The sequence below is a fragment of the Harpegnathos saltator genome, unplaced genomic scaffold (assembly GCF_003227715.2).
Source record: "Harpegnathos saltator strain DR-91 unplaced genomic scaffold, Hsal_v8.6 scaffold60, whole genome shotgun sequence".
In the NCBI taxonomy this organism is placed as follows: domain Eukaryota; kingdom Metazoa; phylum Arthropoda; class Insecta; order Hymenoptera; family Formicidae; genus Harpegnathos; species Harpegnathos saltator.
The window spans coordinates 269,448-287,080 of record NW_020230427.1 but is presented as its reverse complement, the minus strand read 5'-3'; the positions used below and the strand labels follow the sequence as shown (position 1 = coordinate 287,080).

General features: G+C 41.8%; 1 protein-coding gene and 4 non-coding genes across 5 annotated transcripts in view; 1 reads left to right on the top strand and 4 right to left on the bottom strand.

Annotated features, from left to right (window-relative positions):
- alpha-Man-Ia (alpha-Mannosidase class I a) overlaps positions 1–17,633 on the bottom strand; it is a 923,832-nt gene that overhangs the window by 697,016 nt on the left and 209,183 nt on the right. The gene's annotated exons all lie outside the window — the stretch shown is intronic.
- On the top strand, positions 4,675–4,747 carry TRNAR-ACG (transfer RNA arginine (anticodon ACG)). The gene has a single exon. It is a non-coding gene; the product is annotated as a tRNA-Arg (tRNA).
- On the bottom strand, positions 4,951–5,024 carry TRNAI-AAU (transfer RNA isoleucine (anticodon AAU)). The gene has a single exon. It is a non-coding gene; the product is annotated as a tRNA-Ile (tRNA).
- Positions 5,522–5,595, bottom strand: TRNAI-AAU (transfer RNA isoleucine (anticodon AAU)). The gene has a single exon. It is a non-coding gene; the product is annotated as a tRNA-Ile (tRNA).
- Positions 5,876–5,949, bottom strand: TRNAI-AAU (transfer RNA isoleucine (anticodon AAU)). Its single transcript has one exon. It is a non-coding gene; the product is annotated as a tRNA-Ile (tRNA).

The following is a 17,633-nucleotide window of genomic DNA, read 5'->3' as shown; positions in this document are numbered from 1 at the left end:
GTTTCATAGTTCGTTTAAATAAGCGGCGCGCGTACAAAAGCGTAATGAACTAATTGTACAGCTCCGAGCGTTAATCGTGCTCTGAATTTTGGCAGTTACGGACGTGTATTAACGTTTCTTGTACTTGCGAAAGCGAGAAAATGCAGTCCTATCCGAAAGGAAATAAAGAGGGCAGCGTACGAGCGTCGAAACCTCATAAGCGAAAGTTCAGTGGCAATCAGTTCACTGATCAAAGTGACGAACGCATTGGACAAAGTGCGACTGCACATAAATTATCTACTGCTGGTAAATGCTTGGACGGCCACACACAGAACGCCAATGAAAGTTTTTTAATTCAACCGTGTGGCGGCTCGCTCCAAAGCATCTACATGCTGGCCGAAAAATCATTGAGATCGCCGCTTTTATCGCTGCAAGCATCTTCAACGAGGGCTACTATGCAATTCTGAAGATTATGGAGACCCTGAATATCAAAATTGGACCGACATGCAAAACGTTCGCTGATAGCATCGACGCCGGCCGCATGAAAAGATAAGAGCGTCGCAGCCTAAGCAACACTAAAGATGCTCGATTGGCTCGGAAACAGCAATTAATGTACCAAACCGAGATGTATGAAGAAGCTGAAGGCTTGTTATATGGTCCTGGCATAGCGGATTAATGAAAAATTGAGGTAAGATTTCAAAAACTCAGTTTTTTCTAGCATTCTTCTATAGCGAAAACTATTATCGCGTTTTTCTCGACATCACATTTTCGGAGTTGGCGGGCGTGATTACTCTAAAACTATTCAACCAATCAACTTGCGCTTGTGTATCCAAACAGCTAACATATGTCATTTGTCGGTGAACCACTCCGATCTAAAAAAAAAAAATTCGTTTAAATAATAGTTTTTAAACAAAAACGAACGAATTTCTTAGGGTAAAAATTGAACTTTCTGTTTTTTAGTAGGCCATTTTGTTAATTTTCGGCATTTTTAAAGTTTGTTGGGTTCACCGACGAACTATAAGTATTAACTTTAAAAATCTCTTTGGTTTTTTTATTTTAGGTAATCCTGCGAAGAGATATTACGCCCGCCGATTTGCGTCTAAATTTTGGACACTTTGGACATCTGCCTTTATATTTCAAAAATATTGCAACTTTCTGTACCCCAAAATATTTGATTATATACTTTAAATGTAGTACAATATACCCCTAGAGTTGCAAAAATATTTATTGTTTGTATTACGCAAAAAAAATTGTTAAAAATACCCTTATTTTTAGGCTTTTATTTTTAGATCAGGATCCATCCTTAACTTCGTTTATGTGTCATGGCCCTTATCGCGATAAATCCTTTTGCGTTATTTGTAATTTTAACAAATATACATCGCTGGAGATGCAAATCATACATGTTTGTTGGATGTACAATTTCTAATAAAAAGAACAGCAACGTCGTAATAGCGTAATATATAACAAGATGATCCAACTGGATGTGCAGGATTTGTTTCGTAAATGAAACAACGAAATTACCCGTAAATTATCATTTTTACTACACCAATATATTTGTTCAGAATGGGAATTAAAACAACAACATGTAAATGACCGCCTCTCCTTCTTTTTACAAATTACTACTCGTTTGGTAAAGTTTTCAATAATCTTTTGCAACATAAAAGGTTGAATTTCGCCAATTTCTATCGAATATTTTGCTTTAAGCGCTCCGTAGTATCAGGATTGTCAGTACAAACTCGCTCCTTCAAATAACCCCAAAGAGAATAGTCCAGAAACATCAAGTCGCAAGATCTTGGGGGTCAGTTGACGTCACTATTCCACGAGATAATGCGATCAGGAAATTTCTCATGCAATAACTGTCAGTGAAACTTTGTATACGTGTAATTGTAAGTATTTTGTTAAAATTCATTGCGTAGTGCTGTACGAAAGATTAGCTTGTTGCGAACGACGTCGAATTGACATTTGCGGTGCATTCTCCATACTTTCGTCAACGGCCACATTGTTTTCTATCAAACGAACATTACGTCGTACAAGCATAGGTTTATCACAAACTAAACCATCGTTCTCCAATTTCTTAATTAACTTACGAATTGTCACATGGGAAATGTTTTCTGTCGAAAAAATCGCGAAGTTTAAGTTTTATTATTGTTATCGAATGCTGATTTTCATAAAAACACTGTACGATACGCACGCGTACTATACCGTATATAACCTTCCATTTCGATATTTCCTAACCTCTAAAACACAACAGACGAAGAATCGCGGCACTGCAGTGCACACGACGAATATGGCCAAATTTAAATCCTGCACCTTTCGTTGGATTACCCAGTACATGTACGTGACTTTTCTGTGGTCCATATTCTGAATTCTCATATATAGAAAAAAACATCTCTGAAAGTGATTTATATGTTTTTTTTTTAAATAGCTACGAGTCATTTTTAGAAACTTTTTTATTGATAAAAGTACGTTTACAGTGCGTGCCTTTTTGCATTTATATCTTCTTTAATCTTACTTAACCTTATCTAATAATTTATTAATTTTATATAACGTGGCGTGTTAAAAATAAAGATTAATGTAATAACGCGTTGCTCTATTTCTTTTTCCGAATTCCTGCAAAACACCCACACAGAATTATTATTTTGTTAACCCTTCTCTACGATGTTTGATTAGATATAATGGAGCTATATTTGAATTATCTAGTAATTATGGTACCCGTTAGTACGGCGTTGCATGTGTGGTTTCATCAAGTATTTTATGTATTTTATTATATATTATACGTTGGTAAAGAGTTGATATAACTAACTTGCTTGATACATAATTTCTAACTTTGCTCATAATCTGTACTGCCAACAAATAAAAAATTTATGATTTGTTGGATTAACATAACAATATTATTTATTCCCATTATAAAATTGTTGGTCATAGCAACAAGTTATAAGTAACAAATCATTTATTATCACAACTCATTTGTCATTTGTTGGCCCACATTAACGAATCGTTTGTCGTGGTTACTGTTGTCGTGGTTGTTAATACAACGAAACCTTTTTTCTCAGCGCGGTACAGCGAGGATTAACTTCGATGTCGAGAGAAAAAGAAGAAGGTACACACGAAGAAAACGTGGGACAAGTCCGAGCAGAGACAGAAACAAAGCTGTTTCATCGATGCGACAACTCTTTCGAGTCTGATATTCGCGCGGTGGAGCTGGAAATTATGATATTCGTAAATAGCCAATTACAGCCATTTCCCGAGCTCGACGGAAATTCCGGTTAATCGAGGCGAACTTTTCGATCGACGTAAAGCAACGGCACGTGAATGTTCAATTTCCGGGCGATATATTGTTAGCGATTCGACGATTCCTCGCCGAGTCCTCGTATTCCTGTCCATCCGATATTCTCGTGGAGTTATGTTTTTCGAAAACGAATAATGTCAATTGCGAAGATCTAAACGTGAAAGATTTAAATAAAGCCATAACAACGGCATAATGAAGAATGAATAGAGTTTGATATATTTACGTGACAGGGTGAGGAAAAGTCCTCGACGGTAAAATAAACCGTAAACCAAGCATTTTAGAAAAAATATTTCGAACAAAAGTTGTATGATTTCAAGGGGATCATAAAACAGCTATATCATTTTGTTTACAAATGGCACCACTTTCGAGATATTCACTGATCATTACTTTTCTTAAATGGAAACTCCAATTTTTTATCACATCATCCTTTTCTAGCAATCAATGTGAACAACTTTTGTCTGAAACATTTTTTTATTTGCTTAATATTTTTTGAGATATTTAAGGAAAACTTGATAACTTTTTCAATATTTAACTTACAATATCTTGCTAACTATTTGTCGAAAGAAAAAGTGGTACTAGACTAGTCTCTCTCAGCTGAACTTTAATTTTATCCGAGAGACTAGTTTACTTTTTTACTCTATTTAATTTCAAGAATATATTGTTATAATAGCGCCTTGACTTTTATTAATTTACTGACTTTTGAAAATTTCAAAATTATCAAATTAAAAAAGTCAGAGCGCTATTGTAACAATATATTCTTGAGACCAAGTAGAGCAAAAAAGTCTAGTACCACCTTTTCTATCGAAAATGTTAGCAAACAAACAACAATAGTTAGCTTAGTAAAAACAAATAGTTAGCAAGATATTGTAAATTAAATACTGAAAAAGTTATCAAGTTTTCCTTAAATATCTCAAAAAATATTAGGCAGATAAAAAAATGTTTCAGATAAAAGTTGTTTAAATTAATTGGTAAAAAAAGACGATGTAATAAAAAATTGGGGTTTCTATTTAAGAAAAGTAATGATCAGTGAATATCTCGAAAATAGTGCCATTTGTAAACAAAATGATATAGCTGTTTTATGTCTCCTTTAAAATCATATAACTTTTGTCCGGAACATTTTTTTCTAAAACGCTTGGTTTTCGAGATATTTTACCGATCCGGGACTATTTCCTCACCTTGTATATCTCGCATAATGACTTAGCAATCTGCAACTGTCGAATTATCTCCGTATAATTTCTCCCGAATTAAACTCGGACGAGTTTTTTTATCCTTGCTTATGTCTCCTTTTCTAATTACGTGTTGAAATTAATCTTTCGTCATTGCTCATTGTGCTATCAAAATGGATGCGTTAGAATAGAACTGTCTGGAAAGCTGAATCAGCCACAGATTAAGGGTTACACACGCAAGGTCCTGTGGCGCAACGGATAACGCGTCTGACTACGGATCAGAAGATTCCAGGTTCGAATCCTGGCAGGATCGGGTACTTTTTTTTCTTTCTTTATACGTTCTCCCGACAATGAAGTCGCACGATTAGATGAATAACGCAATTGACATTTCAACCAACATGCCTATACACATTGCTATGCTATTTGCAAGGGCAAAAATAATCTGCCCATCACTCGATTTCGTCATCGTTATTTTCATATTCCAAAGCTATGTGATTAAATGCAAGAAAAAAAAACTGGCCCATGGGGGGATCGAACCCGCGACCTTCGCGTTATTAGCACGACGCTCTAACCAACTGAGCTAATGGGCCGTTGTTGCAGTTGACGTTCATTTTGCTGAAGACAACATTTGTACGTTAATAAAAATTGTTATGTTTCACATACAAGATATAAGTTATCTTAGGAGTACGCTTGCTCATCATTATGGCATATATACAAATTTAAATGTAATTCTGATGCAGATTAGTATATGGAAACAATAGATAAAAACAGAACTGGAAAATAAAACATCTAAAATGTCAGCGGGTACATAGCCCAAAATATTTAAAAAGTTGATGAAGATCATATCAGATAGATATGATCTATATTTTATAAATCTCACAACAGTTGATTAAATCTACACACACAAAACAGAGCTCATCACAATATATGTAATCAAAATTCCAACAATGCAGTTTTTGTTTATTAACATGATTGAAGCGTCGTTAATAACTTTTTTTCATATGCGCGTGTGATTACGTAATAGAAATTTATCCATCTGCAATAAACGACGATACGCATAAAAGTAAAATATCTGCTGCAAAAAAATTGGCCCATGAGGGGATCGAACCCGCGACCTTCGCGTTATTAGCACGACGCTCTAACCAACTGAGCTAATGGGCCACTGTTGGTCTCCGACTGTATATTGTTAGAGACTACTTTCACGTGTTGGCACACATTTGTTACATGACTCACATACGAGATAATGGTCAAAGCTATTTAATCTGCACTCATGAGCGACAACCTCTCCCGTGTTTCGATCTGCTACTGAAGAAATGGCCAAAAAGCAGTCGTTAATATTTTTTCTTCACACACGTACCGAGTTATGTAATTCAAATTCTTTAATTCGAAGGGAGTGGCAACACGTGCGCAAAAATAAGATATCTATTGCAAAAAAAGAAACTGGCCCATGAGGGGATCGAACCCGCGACCTTCGCGTTATTAGCACGACGCTCTAACCAACTGAGCTAATGGGCCGTTATTGAATAACGGTTCTCTAGAAAGTCTGAAATAGCGAATTGACCTTTCATTTGCTGAGTCGAACGTGATTTTGTGCGCTCGTCAACCTCGATAGACATTCTTCCATCTCCGATTTTACGGAATCTATTCTGTTTGCGCTTAAATACGTATTTCCGACGAATACACGCAAGTTACGAAGGCAACCGAGGCGAGAGAAAACCAAGAATCACCTCGGTCGTAGCCCCGAGTTTTATGTTCGATCTCTCCAGCCCTTGGTCCTCGGTTCGCGGAGCGGACGCGAGGAGCCCGAGGGCGGTCGAGGCCGAAAATCATACATTCGGCCGAGAGGCACCGGCACACCGCGGCGGGCACACCGTCGCCATAAATCTTCGGCTTTATGTTACGATCCTGAAAATGCGCGGCGCGAAGCGTTGGCGACACGCCAGCAGCGACCAACCGACCGGGCGGACGAACGAACGAACGAGCGAATGAACGAACGAACGAACGAACGAACGAACGAACGAAAGAACGAACGCACGCACGAACGAGCGAGCCAGTTGCGCCAGTTTTCGCGCGTGAATACGTCTCGACGTCGCGGACATGCGAAATAAAGCTTCCGCCATTCGCGCCAATTAATTTAACGAGAATTTTTCGACCGACACCTCGAGAGATAAAACAGCGGCGATTGCGTCGCACTGCCTCCAACATTGAGCTCTGCTTACACTAAAGAAATATCCCGCCTCCCAAAAATAAAAAAAATTAGAGTTAATAATTTTTCTTCACACACTTGCCCAGTTACGTGATTCAAATTCCTCCGCTTGCAAAGAGCAGCGAGGTGCTCTCTTGCAAAGATAAAACTGACTCAGGAGGGAATCGGAGGAATTCACAACTACATGCGCGAGAGCGATCGGCGAGGAACGAGCGGAGTCGCATTTATGATAAGAAACCGTCGACAGCCAGAGATATCATCGGTCGCCGAAGAGTTACTCCGAGATTGAGAGTCCCGATAGCGAAAGGAATCCTACGGTTCTATTTCAAAGGCCGGCTATCAATGTGTCTATTGGTCCGCGATGCTCCTTAATGATCGTTAAGGGCCAATAAATATTTTTCAATGTCGCTACAGCCATCCAAAGGGATCGCGAGGATCTCTCTTTCTCTCTTTTTCTCCCTTCCCCTCGCACGATCGCGATAAAACATTTTCTAGTTTATATGCTAATGTCAAGGTGCACTAAGTGCCCATCGAGTGCGCGCGAGTACGTCTTCACGGCACGAGAGATCGTCCCGCTCGTCGCGTTTCTTTTCGGTTACTCCGTTTCGACGGCGCGTATGGAACCCCGAAAGAGACGGAGAAAGGGAGAAAGCGAGAGAACCCCCGAGCCGTTCAAGAGGAAGGACTCCCTCCCCCCTCGGGGACGAGTCGGGCTCGTTAGGGAGTCAACGGACGAGTGACGGCCGGAGAATACCGAAGATAAACGCTCGTTGCACAACGAAACGCGAGGAGTCGCCGGTGAATATTCTTAATTTACTGCGAGTACACCCGGCTGTGCAGGACTCGCGCCGAGCGTGAGCCGATTGGACACGCTCGTTACGCGCCGCTGAGTAATCGCGAATAATCGTAAACGCTACCGGATGGGACGCGCGCGCGTGCGCGAGAAGGAGACAGAGAGAGAGAGAGAGAGAGGCGAGAGAGAGGCGAGAGAGAAAGAGAGAGAGAGAGAGGAAAGTAATTTTTGCTGATGACGAAGTCACCGCGACGCGGCGCGTCGCGCATTCGCGGAGAATCGCTAACTAACCTCTACGCGCACCTTCGCAGTTCGTTCGCGCGACTCAAAACGAAGGCGCGTTAATACCGCCGGTGCTCGGCGCGACGTTTAATTCCGCGGGGAAGAAGTTATTAGATATTTCGCTCGCGACGTAAGAAACATTTTATACCTTATCAGCGAAGAGACGAAAATGTCTCGCCGTTACAGCGCGGTATATCGTCTCGTTACCGGTTATTACATAAGTGACGAAACTATCCGCTTATATAACAAGTTTAGACTTTCATCTACTTAAAACAGCTATATAAGCTTTACGAAGTTGGAGATGATATTACAATCGGCGACACACCCGTGAGAACGAGCGCGTTCTCCGTCGTCTGCGTGAAATAACAAATTAACGCGTGTCGCACGCTATTCGATGCGCAGCGGGAGCTAATTGCTGATTGTTCGCGAGTCGCGAGCGACGATTCGTCGACACTCAGAATCGGCTTATACTTTCTCGATCTGATCTCTACTATTACTACTCTACTAATTACTAGGAGCGTAATTTAATTTTGAGAGTTCTGCAAGAGATGGCACTAGTGTCAGTTTTGTCGAAGACATTCCACTCAGAGCTATTGTTTCCTAATACTTTAATATTAATCCATGATATTTAGTCATTTATTAACAATAGACGCAGTAAAAATCGTGTTAATACCATCTTAAAAATGGAGCTTCCTAAACAGCATTTTCGACGTGCGTTGCTTTTGCCTTCTAATTAGAAGAAAATGGCGGCTGAAGGTCATAGAATTCTAATAGAAACTTGTGGTGATATTGCTCCATCAATTAAGACATGTGAATATTGGTTTAGACGATTCAAAAGTGCTGATTTCAATGTTAACGACATAGATCGCTCAGGACAAGCAGAGAAGCTTGATAATGCAGATTTGCAAGCATTATTGGGCGAAAATCCAGCACAATCCATTTCAGAACTTGCCAGAGCATTAAATGTTGCTTGATTGAAAAGGAAAATGGGTTCCACATCAATTATCGGAAAATACCACTACGAACCGGTTGAACATTTGCATTGCGTTGATCGTCAAAAATGAAGAGTTTTTCATATCGAATTGTTACCGGGGATGAAAGTGGATCTATTTCGGTAATCCCAAACGAAAAAAATCATGGGTTGCTCCAGGCCAACCAGCAACATCCACTTCGAGGCGCAATATTCACTGTTCGAAGATATTGTGTATTTAGCAGGATGAAGAAAGTGTTGTGTACCATGAACTGTCATCGTTGATTGTTATTGATAACAATTATGCGAATTGAAACGAGCATTGGGCCAAAAACGATCACCAATTGTGAATAAACGGCGTGAAATGATCCTTCTTCACGACAGTGCTCGACCTCATGTTGTGTTATCAGTGAAGTAAACGCTATTAGAGCTGGAATGGAAAGTCTTACCGTATCCCGCGTATTCTCCATCCGATTATTATTTGTTCTGGTCGATGCAAGAGGATACACATTTTCATAACTTCGAACAAATGCGAAAATTTGTTGAAAATTGGATCAACTTCAAAGAAGAATTCTCTTATCGTCGCGGTATCCATTTCTTGTCAGAAAGGTGGGAGAAAGTTGTATAAAACGAAAGGAAATATTTTCGTTAAAGTATTAGTTCATTATCTTGTTTAAGTAAATCAGTTTAAGTAATCAGTTTGAATGAATCAATTTAACCCTTTAACGCCCAGCTTTTTTATAAGTGTTTTAAGAATAAAATTTGAGTTTTTTTGAACTGAGACTATAAGTGGTGATAAACAAAAAAAATATCAGAATTTTATATCTACGAAAAACTACCTTCTGAATAAATGAGTACATGAAGTTTCCGCTTTTCGTTTGTTGGTTTCGTTAGTTTGGTCTTTTTTATCATTCGTTTTTTGTTTATTGGTAAATATGACTTGGATCCTAAAAACATATACGAAATGAGCAATACCTATACAAAGAAAAATGAAAGGTAATCTATAAGACATAACTCTGATTGTCAGCTTGACATTTTTCAGCTGAAACTTTACTATATTTGTGAGTGAAGTTTATCATTCAGAGCGTCAAGCTTACTATTTCAGAAGAATATCTTATAGATCACTATTTAGGTAGTCAAACGTCCCTTCATTTTTCGCCGGATAAAAAAACTGTAGGTCACCAGGTTTCACGAAAATAGGTTGATTTCTTAATTTTCGTGTCCACCATATTGGATTCGCCATTTTTAATTTCTGTATTCTTTTAATTTCACATTTTGCATCTGAGAAAGCTTCCAAATATATAAAATTATAACAGATACCAATCTATTCGTTTATAATGCACTTCTAGATGTCAGTAACAACGCTAACTATGCCTACTTGGAATTTGACAAAACATGTTATCATTAAAACTGAGCTGAACTGAACAGACTAAACCGAATCTACATACAATCTATATACCATTTTTTAGAAGTAGAATTCACCTTTACAGTGGTGGAAAGAAAACGAAAATATCTCCTTTTTTGACTAAGTTATGGATTCTTAAATGCGTTTCTGGTAACTATAGTTACCAGTTAAAGGGTTAAGTAGATCAGGAAGGAACCGTCGATACTAAATCACACTCTTAATATTACCGTATACAGTTTCATTGATAATGACACGAGTACGATCACCAGTTCATTATGATTATGAGCGATAATGTAATCGTTATCGATATAATCATCATCTGAGCTATTGTTTCCGCGCGCACACTGCTACTTTAAGACACCGTCGACCTTCCTGCCGCCGTCTCGTCGTCGGGCTCTCTCCCCGACTTGAACGCATTTTTCCCCGTCTTCGTAGAGCGTCGGGTAGGGTCGGGCCGGCGGAGGTTCGATTAAATCAGGAATCGAGTCGAAATCGAGGCGAGACGAATCGAGGAGAGACGGCACGTAATTGGCCTCCCTTGCGCTTACGCCGAGTCGATCTCGGTTTCCGGCGCTTCTGCGCGGCCCGCCGAGTCGTTAATCTTTCCGGGGATATACTTGATCATTGCACGCCTCACTACGTCTTCGTTTACGTCGAGAGGGATCGAGTGCCGACAATTTCCCGTTGCCACTTGCGCATCCGTCGCGGCATGCCGCGCATCACGCATCCCGTTGCCGCAAGAAACCGGCTAATTGGCTCCGTTTTATTATTTATCGGCGAAAAACGCGGAATCCAATACCTTCGCCCGGCTGTAGCCGAAGGCTCCCCGAAGAGCGCGAGCTTGCCGGAAATTACACGGGCGGGAGTTACACACACGAGCGGACTCGCGAGCGGCGCTTCGTCGCTCTCTCCGACGAGTCGTCGACAGCCTGAAAATTCATCGAGCGTAATCAATAATCAATAAACAACAGCGACAACTGGCAGAAAGAGAGAGACTCATAAGAGACTGATAATTAACGAGTGTTTATTGAGACGAAAAGCGACAATTAAATTAAACTAACTCTCATCGCACGTAACCTCGCCATGTTGGCGTTTTCGCGCTACAAATCGAAGCTCTTTACCGAGAATTGGGCCGTCTATCGTCAACGCAACGATTATTGCGCCTCCCCCCCCTCCCCGGGGATTATTATTATTAATATAATTAATATGATCGTCATAAATGAATAGAATCAAATCAGTGGGAATTACCAAGAGGCGATCCCTCTGGCTGGAAAATTTCGACGACCTCACTGTGTACAGGGTGTCTCATAACTAATGTTGCAGAGCTCGTGGAGACACAGAGCGGGTTAAGACAAACATAAAAGTCCCATACCGTTTTGCAAGATTCGCAATAATTATTATCGAGTTATTAATGATAGAAATCTGAGGAGTGGGAGCGCGCCGACATAGATGATTGGAGAAGCGTTGCAGCATTTCGCGCCGCTATTCGTGTTTTATTTCGCCGCGTCTACGTCTCGCCGCCAATAGTTGCTAGGTCGATTGGTCCGAGCAAGGTCCGTAAATAGAGAAACGGGACAAAGTTAGGCCCTCTCATCCCATATATGTAATACTACTATATTGCTAACTACGGATCTTCCCAATAAGCGGTACGCGCACCGAGAAAGTGAGATAGAAGATACAATATATATATATATATAAATATATAGGATAGATAAAGTACTTTGAACGTTATGCGCATGCGTAGAGGCTAATTTAAAAAGCTGCGTTTAACAAGATTAATATTATGACGAGAAGAAAATGTGTAAATAACAGAAAAATTGAATTCCAAATATATGCCGGTGTTTATAAAAATAACTCGAGTCACATTTCCTATTTTTATTGTAAGCGATCGTGTACTTAATCTCATTATTTGTTAGCAAATTTACCTGTGTAAAGAAATATTTTCAGCCTATTGCTTTTCTTCCACATAAATAGCATAGGATTGAATTATTTTTATTTGTTTCCTCTTCTTATCACTTTTTATATAAGCCAATAAATAACGTATTTAACTCTGATAAATCTGGTTAAACTGGTTAAACTAACGAAACTGGTTAGGTTATACTGGTTCAATGAACGCGCGCATGTGCGTTTACGTTAAAGCACATGGATTGTGGAAGTGAGAGGTTGACGTACGTCTACACCATGATGTTTTCGCTAGCGTTTGAGCTCTTCTAGCAATATAATAGTATTACATATATGTATCATCCATTTCACACGGTTTGGCTCGAAAATAGCGGCGACCGTGGCTCAGCTGATTAACCACATGCCGTCATGTCAAAAATTGTTTTCATTTCTTGCAATTTTTTGTACTACAGTCGGCGTTGCAATTGTTTTTCTTTTGAAAATTCTCACTGGTATTTTGGAATGTGTTTAAACTATGTTTTGATTAGTCTGTTCACTCACACAACTAAACCATAATACTACACGTACACTAACGCAGATTCTCTGGCTGCAAAATGGCGGCCGTGAGAGGATCTAATAGGGATGCCGATTTTAAATCGATTTAATCGAAGATCGATTAATCGGAGCCTAAAAGGTCGATTTCGAATTGACTTTCTGGAACTGAATCGATTCAAGGATCGATCTGTAAATTCTGAAAATCGCCAACACGATTTTTCAGTTTCTACTAGTAATATAGTTTTTTTTTAATTCTTTTTAGTCGTAATATTTGAACTCACTTAATGGTTGCACGATGCACATTACGTTGCCTTTAGGCTGATGTCCCATGGGCGAAAATTTTCAGCGGAACGCGCGAACCAATCACAGCCACTCCATATAATAGTATATAGGGTAGGGGATTATAAGTTTACAACCCGAAGTGTGAAGGTAGATTGGGTTAAGACAAACATAAAAGTTCCATACCGTTTTGCGAGACTCGCAATAATTATCGAGTTATTAATGACAGAATGACAGAAATCTGAGGAGTGGCGGTGCGCGGCGAGAGGAAAGACAATGCGCCGCCATTCGTTGTTTTATCTCGCCGGACCTACGTCTTCGTGATTTCTTATTTAATAACGTTTAAAGACCCTTGATTGATGTTTAACCAAACTAATTAAGCCCTTAGCATAAAGATTTAAAGATCTTTACCTATCTTGTTGCGGCCACACACAACACAACCAAAAGAATAACGTCTGTTTAATTTCTTTAATTCATATTAAACTTTATATGAATTACACGAGGTCTTTAGGTCTGTAGAAATTTGACAGATAATATACTTTAATGAGTGGTTCACTTTGCATGCATACCGATTCAAATCGATTTTCTGAAATCGATTCTCTACAAACCGATTTTTTTAAAGATCGGTCTTTTTCTTCGTGATTCGAATCGATCTTTGAATCGATTTCTGTCTGAAAAAAAAAATCGGCATTCCTAGGACCTAACTTTGTTGCGTTCCTCTATTTACGGACCTTGGGCCCGAGAGGCTGCGACGCTCCCCCAATCATCCATTTTGGCGCGCGCGCGCGCGCGCTCACTCGTCAGATTTCTGTCATTAATAATTCGATAATTATTGCGAATCTCGCAAAACGATATGTAACTTTTATGTTTGTCTTAACCCGTTCTACGCCTCCACGAGCTCTGCAACATTAGTCACCATGAGACACCCTATATAACCCTAACGACTCGCGGCGACGTTTCCTCGCCGAAGCACGCCCGAGATATTCCGGCCACGTGCGTTTCGTATTCTTCCCACGACGATAGGCGCAAACACAGCACCGTCGGCGGGGTACTTTAATTAGCGGAGGCCGTCTGATCTCGCCAAGTCCAGGCGGGACCTCGAGAACTTCCTCGGCCCCGATATCCCCGCCCGGGCGAGGATAACGCGATTAGACCGTGCGCTCGCATGCGACCACCGCGAGGACGAGCGATGTCCCGCGACAGGACGCAGGCAGGAGATGACACACACATGGCCGCGGCTTTTCGGCTGAAACGCAGTCGGCTAAGTCGGCGGCGTGTCGCAACGCGAGCGGCCGAGTTACTCCGCGGGCGATCGACGAGCGCGACGAATGGATTTAACCTTGCCGCGCGTTTTCACGCTCCGCCACCGCGGCGGAATGCCGCCAGGCCGACTGATTGAGCGATCGTGCGCCGAGTCCGCGACGATTTGCGGACGCGGACTCGCGACGACGACGTCGACGAAAATTGAATCCTGACGGAAGGCATCGCACGATCGCACGGCCGCTCTCAGATCGATCTTCGGCTTGACCGGCGCAAACCACAGCGCAATCTCTCTCTCTCTCTCTCTCTCTCTCCCTCTCTCTCTCTCTCTCTCTCTCTCTCTCTCTCTCTCTCTCTCTCTCTCTCTCTCCGATTTCACAATCCGCGTAACCGATTCGTACTTACCGGCTCGCGGCTCGCTCCTCGTGCCGCGCGGCAGCGAGCATAATCCTTTTACACGGCGCATTATCCGGCCGTGATGCGCGCACGGCGGCCGATAAGAGCGTTTTCATCTCGCTTGCGCGATCTCTCTCTCTCTCTCTCTCTCTCTCTCTCTCTCTCTCTCTCTCTCCTTCTCCGTCGCAGCCCGTCTCGTTCGCTCGCTCGCTCTCTTGAGAGAGCGGCCGACTCCACTTGTTATCGTTCCCAACCACTTTGTGCATCCGCAGTGCAGCGCGAACGCCAACGTGTATGCGCCCTACGTGCCGGCGAGCGTGCTCGACACGTATTCCGGCGCGCCGCGCGCGCGCCGTTATCACGCGCTACGTAGCGATATAATGTGCCATCGCGTTTGCGGGCTTTGGCGTTACCGCCGCGCCGCGAGCGGCTCGCGCCCGCGAGCTGGACCCCGTTAGTAGTTTGCCTCGCGATTATCGCGCGAGCGAGGCAGCGAGAGAGAGAGAGAGAGAGAGAGAGAGAGAGAGAGGAAGGAAGCGAGGAAAGAGCGAGCGACGCGTGCACGCGCTACATGCGCTGCACGCGCGAATGCACCGGAAATTATGCAGTCCGGCCGTGCATAGAGATTGCTTCTGGAGGAACGTGACGCGCGTGGTGGCGGTCGCCGTTCGCGACCTCCGTCGTCTACGCGATTCTTACACAGGCCACGTAGCTCGCTGCGCTTTCGGCGCTCGCCGTGCCCTCCGCGGGAGGGGGGAGAGAGCGACACCTCGGCTTCGATGTTCATTAGATATCGATAACGAGATATGTGTGCGCGCGCGCGCGCATGATCTCTCTCTCTCTCTTTCTCTCTCTCGTTCTTTTGCTCCATCACACCAAAAAAAAAGCATTCTATTTTGTATTGTTTGTAAAAGTATCCTATTTTTTTATTTGTAAAATGATTTTCCCCATAGTATCATATTCTAAGCGAGGCCTTTTACAAAGAAACATTCATCTAAAATTTATTAGATATTCTAACTGTTTTCGTCTTATATGAAGAGGATTTCTTCTTACATCAATGAATTGTCCTCTTATATGAAGAGGAATATGTTGATTAGAATGTCGACTTCTTTCGTTCAGTCATGCTCTACCTCCGGACATGAATGAAAAAAATAACCATGTGCTGATGGATCAGAATATTTGAAACGCTTTTTAAAAAAGATGTGTATAGTGCTGTAACATATAACGAAGATAATTTACGAAGATAATTGGTCAAATATAGTTTATAATGCATTGCAAATAGTTGATGAACCGCAAATATATTCCTTCTTTTAACCATGCTTCATACCATTGGTTATAATGAACATCTTTGTAACTATGAAGTCCGTAACAAAATTGATTGGAAATTTATTTGTTATGACGATCTTATTTCATTCGTGCCTATTTATTGTAGAATTGGAGCCAGAAGTGCATCTACATATTTTATATATACATATATATATATATATTACTTTTCGCTGCACATTATAATAATTTTTTCAAATTAACTAGTATAACCAGTAAGAATAAATAATAACACTCTCGAAAGAATATTAAATAATCTGCGTATAAGAGGAAATTTCTACTGAAATCAATAAGATTTGCATTATACATATAACATATAACCCCTCTTAAGAATAATGTGCTTATAATATTTTCCTCTTAATCTCAGAGGAAGTAGACCCTCTTGAGGTCATATATAAGAATAAAATCCTCTAAAATTTGGATGATTTCGCTTATTCTGAAATTACTTTTCTTGGGCGATGGACGTAATCGCGATAATCGCATTGCCTATCTCCGTCGCGGTTTTCCAATTTTGTACGAATTCAGTTTTTCGTTCTGACCGAGCAGCTATGACCAAGATCGATATCTCAGTGAAAGCGATACGCGACATTATTAAACCGATGATATTTGTTTTCGCTCTGCCGCGCGCGAGGTGTTATTATTTTCCAGCGAGGTTTACCGGATTGCCGTGTGCGGCCGTCTCGATCAAATTTCAGAGCTGCGGGGCAGGGGGGGGGATACCTCGTGCGATTACGATTCATACGCACGCATGAGGCAGAGACAGTCGGCAGGGAGCGCGTTCAGTGCATCTCGCTGATATACGGATGTAATTACCCTCGTTTAACAGTCCGGACTAGACTGCGTAACGTTATTTGGAGTTACAAGCCATACAATGCGATGACTTGTCAGCCGCGCTGCAACTGTGATGAAGCCGAGTTAGCTGCGAGATTGAAGCGGTCTTACCGTCGGATTTTACCCGCAGATGTGTGCACTCAATTCAGTTATAATCTATTACGAGAGGGGGGTATCTTTTCTCCCGAACGCTAATTGCGCGCACTTTACAACGTTCTCGTCGTCGCTGACGATATCGCGTCGAGTGGAGAAAACACATGGAAAGCTATCGCGGCATCTGACAACGCTAGCGTATTAATCGCAGAGAGAAAAAGAAAGAGAAAGAGAGAGAGAGAGAGGGCGGGATAGGGGGGGGGAGGGGGAAGGAGGAAGAAGCAACTCGCTAACGAGATTATATTTAATGTACATACGGTGTATGTAAAGATTAAGACTTTTATTCCAATGAGAATTATACGAGAGAAGGAGTAAAGGGGGTAAGGAGGGAGCGAAATATTCGAGAGGAGAGAGAGAGAGAGAGAGAGAGAGAGGGGAAGACTTACGGCGATAAGCTGATAATCTCCAGAAAGAGAAATATTCTCCTTGGGACCGGATGTCACATTACTTTGATATAATGCGGTATTACGGCTTTATGCCCTCCTTCGACCACCGAACTCGCAAACACCAGGTAGAGAGCAGAGAGCAGAGAGAGAGAGAGAGAGAGAGAGGGGGAGAGGGTATTTACCTGCCGCGACGTAATACAGACTAGTGGTAGCCTCGCGCCGCCACACGGCCGTGTTTCCTCGCGACTGAGATTGAATAAGTGCGCATCAACGGCGCCGAAGGCGCGTCAACGAATTTCCTCGGCAGCCTGTCAAGTGTCAACCGCGGCCTCGCGGCTCCCAATAAAAAGCCGCCGATAAATCGCGTTTTAATCTTTGCGCGCTGAAGAATGCAGAGGTGACCGCGAGAAGAAACGGACGAACGTGATTCGGACAGCGAAAGATCCCTTCAGTCCTGCCCTCTGTACGTATAGAACGTA